This window comes from Oncorhynchus masou, chromosome 9, assembly GCF_036934945.1.
Source record: "Oncorhynchus masou masou isolate Uvic2021 chromosome 9, UVic_Omas_1.1, whole genome shotgun sequence".
NCBI classification, from domain to species: Eukaryota; Metazoa; Chordata; class Actinopteri; order Salmoniformes; family Salmonidae; genus Oncorhynchus; species Oncorhynchus masou.
This window is the reverse complement of record NC_088220.1, coordinates 81,629,110-81,639,291: the sequence shown is the minus strand read 5'-3', so window position 1 is coordinate 81,639,291 and position 10,182 is coordinate 81,629,110. Positions and strand designations below refer to the sequence as shown.

Genomic DNA, 10,182 nt, shown 5'->3' with positions numbered 1-10,182 from the left:
CTTTTTTGGATGTAATTTATATGGAGCTGTCTAACGCTCGCATTCATGGAGCTAAAGAAGACACTTTGAACCAATGGCTTCTTGCTGCAGAAACATGTTGTGATGTGCTGCCTAGATTTTTGTAATTTTATTTTTTATTTTGAAACATGTATGTTTATTTGATTTGATCCCTTAGGTCACGTGTCAAACTCATTCCACGGAGGGCCTGGTGTCGCAGGTTTTCTTTCCTTCCTTGTACTTGATTCATTAATTAAGGTCACTGATTAGCAAAGAACTCCCCTCAACTGGTTGTCTAGGTCTTAATTGAAAGGAAAAAACAAAACCTTGCAGACACTAGGCCCTCCATGAAATGAGTCTGACACCCCTCCCTTAGGGCCTGGGGTGGGATGGGATGGGGGGAGGGGGAGTGTAACTTCTTCATGTTGAATCACCGTATTCATATTTGCTGACAATTTTGCCGAGCGGAAATGGAAGAAAACTCGCCTCCCTGCAGACCTGGCATCCTTTCACTCCCTCCTCTCTACATTTTCCTCCTCTGTCTCTGCTGCTAAAGCCACTTTCTACCACTCTAAATTCCAAGCATCTGCCTCTAACCCTAGGAAGCTCTTTGCCACCTTCTCCTCCCTCCTGAATCCTCCTCCCCCTCCCCCCCTCCTCCCTCTCTGCAGATGACTTCGTCAATTTTGAAAAGAAGGTCGACGACATCCGATCCTCGTTTGCTAAGTCAAACGACACCGCTGGTTCTGCTCACACTGCCCTACCATGTGCTCTGACCTCTTTCTCCCCTCTCTCTCCAGATGAAAACTCGCTTCTTGTGACGGCCGGCCGCCCAACAACCTGCCCGCTTGACCCTATCCCCTCCTCTCTTCTCCAGACCATTTCCAGAGACCTTCTCCCTTACCTCACCTCGCTCATCAACTCATCCCTGACCGCTGGCTACGTCCCTTCCGTCTTCAAGAGAGCGAGAGTTGCACCCCTTCTGAAAAAACCTACACTCGATCCCTCCGATGTCAACAACTACAGACCAGTATCCCTTCTTTCTTTTCTCTCCAAAACTCTTGAACGTGCCGTCCTTGGCCAGCTCTCCCGCTATCTCTCTCAGAATGACCTTCTTGATCCAAATCAGTCAGGTTTCAAGACTAGTCATTCAACTGAGACTGCTCTTCTCTGTATCACGGAGGCGCTCCGCACTGCTAAAGCTAACTCTCTCTCCTCTGCTCTCATCCTTCTAGACCTATCGGCTGCCTTCGATACTGTGAACCATCAGATCCTCCTCTCCACCCTCTCCGAGTTGGGCATCTCCGGCGCGGCCCACGCTTGGATTGCGTCCTACCTGACAGGTCGATCCTACCAGGTGGCGTGGCGAGAATCTGTCTCCTCGCCACGCGCTCTCACCACTGGTGTCCCCCAGGGCTCTGTTCTAGGCCCTCTCCTATTCTCGCTATACACCAAGTCACTTGGCTCTGTCATAACCTCACATGGTCTCTCCTATCATTGCTATGCAGACGACACACAATTAATCTTCTCCTTTCCCCCTTCTGATGACCAGGTGGCGAATCGCATCTCTGCATGTCTGGCAGACATATCAGTGTGGATGACTGATCACCACCTCAAGCTGAACCTCGGCAAGACGGAGCTGCTCTTCCTCCCGGGGAAGGACTGCCCGTTCCATGATCTCGCCATCACGGTTGACAACTCCATTGTGTCCTCCTCCCAGAGCGCTAAGAACCTTGGCGTGATCCTGGACAACACCCTGTCGTTCTCAACTAACATCAAGGCGGTGGCCCGTTCCTGTAGGTTCATGCTCTACAACATCCACAGAGTACGACCCTGCCTCACACAGGAAGCGGCGCAGGTCCTAATCCAGGCACTTGTCATCTCCCGTCTGGATTACTGCAACTCGCTGTTGGCTGGGCTCCCTGCCTGTGCCATTAAACCCCTACAACTCATCCAGAACGCCGCAGCCTGTCTGGTGTTCAACCTTCCCAAGTTCTCTCACGTCACCCCGCTCCTCCGCTCTCTCCACTGGCTTCCAGTAGAAGCTCGCATCCGCTACAAGACCATGGTGCTTGCCTACGGAGCTGTGAGGGGAACGGCACCGCAGTACCTCCAGGCTCTGATCAGGCCCTACACCCAAACAAGGGCACTGCGTTCATCCACCTCTGGCCTGCTCGCCTCCCTACCAATGAGGAAGTACAGTTCCCGCTCAGCCCAGTCAAAACTGTTCGCTGCTCTGGCCCCCCAATGGTGGAACAAACTCCCTCACGACGCCAGGACAGCGGAGTCAATAACCACCTTCCGGAGACACCTGAAACCCCACTTCTTTAAGGAATACCTAGGATAGGATAAAGTAATCCTTCTCACCCCCCTTAAATGATTTAGATGCACTATTGTAAAGTGGCTGTTCCACTGGATGTCATAAGGTGAATTCACCAATTTGTAAGTCGCTCTGGATAAGAGCGTCTGCCAAATGACTTGAATGTAAATGTAAATGATTACTAAATAAGAAACATTTGATCACAAAAATAAACATCTCAGGATGATGTGTTTGAATACTCCATCAACGTTAAGGTTTAGTCTCCTTCAAGTGTTACAAAGCACCTCATTTTATTAACAGTGCAGGAGATAAATGAACTCTTACAGCTTTACTGTTTAGTCATCCAATATTCTATAAAATAAATAAGTCCATGCTTTAAATTCGTCCTCCCTAATTGTGAACAGCACCAACCGCCAGAGCAGCACACCCACCCATAACTGCCACTGCCCTCCACACACATCTCTTTTCTTCTCTCTTCTCTTCTCTTCCCTTCTCTTCTCTTCTCTTCACTTCCCCTCTCCTCTCCTCTCCTCCAATCTTCTCTCTTCTCCTCTCCTCTCCTCTCCTCTCCTCTCCTCTCCTCTCCTCTCCTCTCCTCTCCTCTCCTCTCCTCTCCTCTCCTCTCTTCTCCTCACCCTCCTCTCTTCTCTTCCCATCTCCTCTCTTCTCCACCCCTCCCTCTCCTCTCCTCTCCTCCCATCTCCTCTCTTCTCATCTCATCTCCTCTTTTCTCATCTCCTCTCCTCTCCCTCCTCTCTTCTCCTCTTCTCCCCCCTCCTCTCTTCTCTTCCCATCTCCTCCCCTCTCCTCTCTTCCCATCTCCTCTCCCTTCCTCTCTTCTCTCCCCATCTCCTCCCCTCTCTTCTCCTCTCCTCTCCTCTCCTCCCATCTCCTCTCCTCTCTTCCCATCTCCTCTCTTCTCTTCCCATCTCCTCCCCTTTCCTCTCTTCTCTTCCCATCTCCTCCCCTCTCCTTCCATCTCCTCTCTTCTCCTCCCCTCTCCTCTCTTCTCTTCCCATCTCCTCCCCTCTCCTCTCTTCTCTTCTCTCCCCTTCTCCTCCCCTCTCCTCTCTTCTCTTCCCATCTCCTCCACTCTCTTCTCTTCCCATCTCCTCTCCTTCTCATCTCCTCTCCACTCCCAGGCTACTCCACTTTTAAATGAAACATCATGACTATTTATGGGTTGCTATTTTGTTTCTACTGAGCTGCATAACGCTGATCGTTGTTCTAAAAAGTGTGTCCATGTGACTTTGTGAGAGTCTGTGTTTCTTAGAGCAATGAGTTTCAGGCTTAAACGTGTCCCCTCATCATACTTCTATTACCCTAAGGTTATCCCTCTCTCTTCTCTCTCGTCTATCTCTCTTCCTGAAGTCTAACAGATGAGTGAATGATGCATCTTCACTGGTTTATTTCTGTAATCATCTCTCAAGCCTTTCAGGGGAGGACCGGTTTCTTTTTGATGGTCTTGGCACTCAATTGCTGCCTAAATTCATGGGTTGGGTAGAAAGATCCATCGCTATCAAAACAGTAATGTATAAGGCCTTATCCAAGGCCTGGGTTGGAAATTGAAAAACTGTGGGATCCTTTCTGCTAGATTAAAAACACATGTACACCTTTGTCTCCCCTTGTGTCTCTCATTTAAGTGAGAATTTGAATGCGATCTCTATTTCCAAACTCCTGGCATTCTGAGTGTGTGTTTGTGCATGTGTGTGTATGTGTGTGTGTTATGTAATTTTTTTTATATATATATACCAATCTCCTTTTCATAAATCCTGCCCGGGGTTCTTGTGTGTCGATGTGAAATCCCGGTGTTTATTACCGTGACGGCAGAGCAGCAGCGTTCCAAAGGAGGAATATGTTGAGAGCGTGTCTAAGGGGATAGATAATGTTCCCATCACAATCCACACCGGATTACACTCACAGACACGATCACTGCCACAGATAAAACAGACAGATTCACAGACACACACACGTACACACACATACAGTGTCAGTGTCCCATCATTATCTCTCTCAAATATTTCAGAGGGGAAACCTCAGGGGACGTAGAATACGACAACATAGAGAGGGTTGAAGGGCATTCCAGCTCATTAGTGGAATCTGACAGATTTCTGTGGTTGTTCTCCTCATCACATTACACCGTATCTCTTAGGTAACTAACAGTGGAAGATCCTGTGTGCATAAACAAGGGTTACAGATGCATACATTAATGCTCATAGGACTCAATGACCACCTTCACATGGACAGACTGCTCAAATTCATTTACAAAACACAACAATAGAAAAACATGAAAGAAAGAGAGGAAAGAGAGAAGGAACCCAGGCCAAGAGAATGGAATGTGAATTACAAAACCAAATCACTTTTCTGCTTTAAGAGATTTCCCTTTAAGAGGTTTCCCTTTAAGAGGTTTCCCTTTAAGAGATTTCCCTTTAAGATATTTCCCTTTAAGAGGTTTCCCTTTAGGAGATTTCCCTTTAAGAGGTTTCCCTTTAGGAGGTTTCCCTTTAGGAGGTTTCCCTTTTACGAGGTTTCCCATTAAGAGGTTTTCCATTAAGATGTTTCCCTTTAAGAGGTTTCCCATTCAGAGATGTCCCTTTAAGAGGTTTCCCATTAAGAGATTTCCCTTTAAGAGGTTTCCCTTTAAGAGATTTCCCTTTAAGAGGTTTCTCTCTAAGCAAATTCCACCCATTTTGTAAGCATTGTTTCCATACATGTCTATTTATATGACTAATCTACTTCTCATAGAGGATAGGCATTGTATAGAGGATATGCATTGCATATGCATGCACACACACACACACACACACACACACACACACACACACACACACACACACACACACACACACACACACACACACACACACACACACACACACACACACACACACACACCCTAAACCTAACCCTAAACCTAAACCTAACCCCTGAACCCTAACCTAAACCTAATACTAACCCTAAACATTATCCCTAACCCCTGTACCCCAAACCTAACCCCTAACCCCTGAACCCTAACCCTAATTCAAACCCGAAGATAACATACACATTGACAGAGACAAGTAAACAGACACAGAATGTATATCATATTCAACAAACAAATACACACTCATGTATGTGTAACAATCAGAAGAATTTGACTCTGCTTACACAAAAGCAGTCACCCTCACCAACTCCCTCACCCTCAACAACACGCTCACTCTCACCAACTCCCTCACCCTCAACAACACCCTCCCCCTCACCAACTCCCTTACCCTCAACAACTCCCTCACCCTCACCACCAACCTTAATGCCTTTTATTCCATTGTGTTCTTGTTTTTTTTTCTGACACTCAGATGTGTGAAAAGTTGGCTGAACAGGCAGTGACCCATATTACCCTGGCAACCAACTGAGACCAATCTGTCTATTGAGGTGTGTGTTTGAACGCACGGGCAAGTGTGTGAGTGTGTTAACCTGAGTGAACAGGAGGTTGCTAGGTGAGTGGGGTATATACAGTGTGATTGAAGAGGTCAGGTTTTGACAGGCCACCATAGTGCCCCCCATCAATCATCAGCCACTTCAAAGTGTGTGTTTGCATGTGTGTGTGTGACTGGGTCAGTGGGAGGAGAGAGGAGGGGAATGGGAGCCAAGGAGGTTTATTGCGATCAGTTGTGAGGATTCTTGTGTACATGTATGTGTGTCTGTGTGGTGAGATTTAGAAAAAGTGGTCCTCCTGTCTCCTCTACTCCTGTCAAGTCCCTTTGCTCTCCACTCTGCTCTCCTCTCTTCTCTCCACTCTGCTCTCCACTCTGCTCTCAACTCTGCTCTCTAATCTGCTCTCTGCTGTGCTCTCCACTGTGTTCTTTGCTGTGCTCTCCTCTCCACTCTGCTCTCCACTCTTGCTCTCCACTCGGCTCTCCACTGTGTTCTTTGCTGTGCTATCCTCTCCACTCTGCTCTCCACTCTTGCTCTCCACTCGGCTCTCCTCTCTTCTCTCCACTCTGCTCTCCACTGTGTTCTTTGCTGTGCTCTCCTCTCCACTCTGCTCTCCACTCTTGCTCTCCACTCGGCTCTCCACTGTGTTCTTTGCTGTGCTCTCCTCTCCACTCTGCTCTCCACTCTTGCTCTCCACTCGGCTCTCCACTGTGTTCTTTGCTGTGCTCTCCTCTCCACTCTGCTCTCCACTCTTGCTCTCCACTCGGCTCTCCTCTCTTCTCTCCACTCTGCTCTCCACTGTGTTCTTTGCTGTGCTCTCCTCTCCACTCTGCTCTCCACTCTTGCTCTCCACTCGGCTCTCCTCTCTTCTCTCCACTCTGCTCTCCACTCTGCTCTCCACTCTGCTATCCTCTCTTCTCTCCACTCTGCTCTCCACTCTGCTCTCAACTCTGCTCTCTAATCTGCTCTCTCCTGTGCTCTCCACTGTGTTCTTTGCTGTGCTCTCCTCTCTTCTCTTCTCTCCACTCTGCTCTCCTCTCACGTCCCTTTGCTCTCCACTCTGCTCTCCTCTCTTCTCTCCACTCTGCTCTCCACTCTTGCTCTCCACTCTGCTCTCCACTCTGCTCTCCTATCTTCTCTCCACTCTGCTCTCTAATCTGCTCTTCGCTGTGCTCTCCACTGTGTTCTTTGCTGTGCTGTCCTCTCCACTCTTGCTCTCCACTCGGCTCTCCACTCTGCTCTCCTCTCTTCTCTACACTCTGCTCTCCACTCTGCTCTCCACTCTGCTCTCAACTCTGCTCTCAACTCTGCTCCCATCTCTGCTCTCTAATCTGCTCTCCGCTGTGCTCTCCACTGTGTTCTTTGCTGTGCTCTCCACTCTGATCTCCACTCTGCTCTCCACTGTGCTCTCCACTCTGCTCTCCACTCTGCTCTCCACTCTGCTCTCAACTCTGCTCTCAACTCTGCTCCCATCTCTGCTCTCTAATCTGCTCTCTGCTGTGCTCTCCACTGTGTTCTTTGCTGTGCTCTCCACTCTGATCTCCACTCTGCTCTCCACTGTGCACTCATCTCTGCTCTCCACTCTGCTCTCAACTCTGCTCTCAGCTGTGCTCTCCACTCTGCTCTCCACTGTGCTCTCCACTCTGCTCTCCCCTCTTCATACCGCTGTGCTCTCAACTCTGCTCTATGCTGTGCTCTCCACTGTGTTCTTTGCTGTGCTCTCCACTCTGATCTCCACTCTGCTCTCCACGGTGCTCTCCACTGTGCACTCATCTCTGCTCTCCACTCTGCTCTCAACTCTGCTCTCAGCTGCGCTCTCCACTCTGCTCTCCACTGTGCTCTCCACTGTGCTCTCCACTCTGCTCTCCCCTCTTCATTCCGCTGTGCTCTCAACTCTGCTCTATGCTGTGCTCTCCACTGTGTTCTTTGCTGTGCTCTCCACTCTGCTCTAAACTCTGCTCCCATCTCTGCTCTCTAATCTGCTCTCTGCTGTGCTCTCCACTGTGTTCTTTGCTGTGCTCTCCACTCTGCTCTCCACTCTGCTCTCCACTCTGCTCTCCACTGTGCTCTCCACTCTGCTCTCCACTGTGCACTCAACTCTGCTCTCCACTCTGCTCTCAACTCTGCTCTCAGCTGTGCTCTCCACTCTGCTCTCCACTGTGCTCTCCACTGTGCTCTCCACTCTGCTCTCCACTCTGATCTCCACTCTGATCTCCACTCTGCATTCCGCTGTGCTCTCCACTCTGCTCTCCACTCTGCTCTCCACTGTGCACTCAACTCTGCTCTCCACTCTGCTCTCAACTCTGCTCTCAGCTGTGCTCTCCACTCTGCTCTCCACTCTGATCTCCACTGTGCTCTCCACTCTGCTCTCCACTCTGATCTCCACTCTGATCTCCACTCTGCATTCCGCTGTGCTCTCCACTCTGCTCTCAACTCTGCTCTCCGCTGTGCTCTCCACTCTGCTCTACGCAGTGCTTTCCACTGTGTTCTCCACTCTGCTCTACGCAGTGCTTTCCACTGTGTTCTCCACTCTGCTCGACGCAGTGCTTTCCACTGTGTTCTCCATTCTGCACTCCACTATGCATCCAGAAGTGAATGGATCCCTTGTGTAAGTGGTAATAACTCAGCCCTATTTGCTCTGTCTTCTCTAAGGTTTCTGCAAGAAAATAAGGAAGGACAGAAAAAAGCAATGTGACTGTTTGGATAACAAGCTGGTGGTGTGGTCTAGGGATTGGTGTGTGTGTCTGTTAGCATATATACATATACAGTTGAAGTCGGAAGTTTACATACACTTAGGTTGGAGTCATTAAAACTCATTTTTCAACCACTCCACAAATTTCTTGTTAACAAACCATCTACTTTGTGCATGACACAAGTGATTGTTTACAGACAGATTATTTCACTTATAATTCACTGTATCACAATTCCAGTGGGTCAGAAGTTGACTGTGCCTTTAAACAGCTTGGAAAATTCCAGAAAATTATGTCATGTTTTTAGAAGCTTCTTAATAGGCTAATTGACATTGTTTGAGTCAATTGGAGGTCTACCTGGGGACATACATCAAAGCCTCCCTTCAAAATCAGTGCCTGTTTGCTTGACATCATGGGAAAATCAAAATAAATCAGCCAAGACATCCACATGTCTGGTTCATCCTTGGGAGCAATTTCCAAACGCCTGAAGGTACCATGTTCACCTGTACAAACAATAGTGCACAAGTATAAACACAATGGTACCACGCAGCAATCATACCGCCTTCTAGACATTAACGTACTTTGGTGCGAAAAGTGCAAATCAATCCCAGAACAACAGCAGAGGACCTTGTGAATTTTGCCGGAAAGAGGTACAAAAGTATATATATCCACAGTAAAACGAGTCCTATATTGACACAACTTGAAAGGCCGCTCAGCAAGGAAGAAGCCACTGCTCCAAAACCCCTATAAAAAAGCCAGAAAACGGTTTGCAACTGTACATGGGGACAAAAGATCGTACTTTTTGGGGAAATGTCCTCTGATCTGATGAAACAAAAATCGAACTGATTGACCATGTTATGTTAGGAGGAAAAAGGGGGAGGCTTGCAAGCCGAGGAACACCATCCCAACCGTGAAGCACGGGGGTGGCAGCATCATGTTGTGGGGATGATTTGCTGCAGGAGGGACTGGTGCACTTCACAAAATAGTTGGCATCATGAGGTAGGAAAATTATGTGGATATATTGAAGCAACATCTCAAGACATCAGTCAGGAAGTTAAAGCTTTGTCGAAAAAGGGTCTTCCAAATGGACAATGACCCCAAGCATACTCCAAAGTTGTGGCAAAACGGCTTATGGAAAACAAAGTCAAGGTATTGGAGTGGCCAACACAAATCCCTGACCTCAATCTTGTAGAAAATTTGTGAGCAGAACTGAAAAAGTGTGTGCGAGCAAGGAGGCATACAAACCTGACTCAGTTACACCAGCTCTGTCAGGAGGAATGGGTCAAAATTCACCCAACTTATTGTGGGAAGCTTGTGGAAGGCTACCCGAAACGTTTGACTCAAGTTAAACAATTTAAAGGCAATGCTACCAAATACTACTTGAGCGTATGTAAACTTCTGACCCACTGGGAATATGATGGAAGACATTAAATCTGAAATAAATAATTCTCTCTATTATTCTGACATTTCACATTCTTAAAAGAAAGTGGTGATCCTAACTGACCTAATGACAGGGAAGTTTAACTGGGATTAAATGTAAGGAATTGTGAAAAACTGAGTTAAAATGTATTTGGCTAAGGTGTATTTAAACTCATGACTTCAACTGTATATATATATATTTTAAGTCCTCTCAATGTCAACTGCATTTATTTTCTGCAAATTTAATATGGTTAAATATTTGTATGAACATAACAAGATTCAACAACTGAGACATAAACTGAATATGTTCCACAGACATATGACTAACAGAAATGGAATAATGTG

The 10,182-nt window shown here is 47.5% G+C and overlaps 1 pseudogene; it reads right to left on the bottom strand.

Moving 5' to 3' along the window:
- Nucleotides 1-6,044: 6,044 nt before the first annotated feature.
- LOC135545107 (trichohyalin-like) overlaps nucleotides 6,045-10,182 on the bottom strand; it is a 19,965-nt pseudogene continuing 15,827 nt past the window's right edge.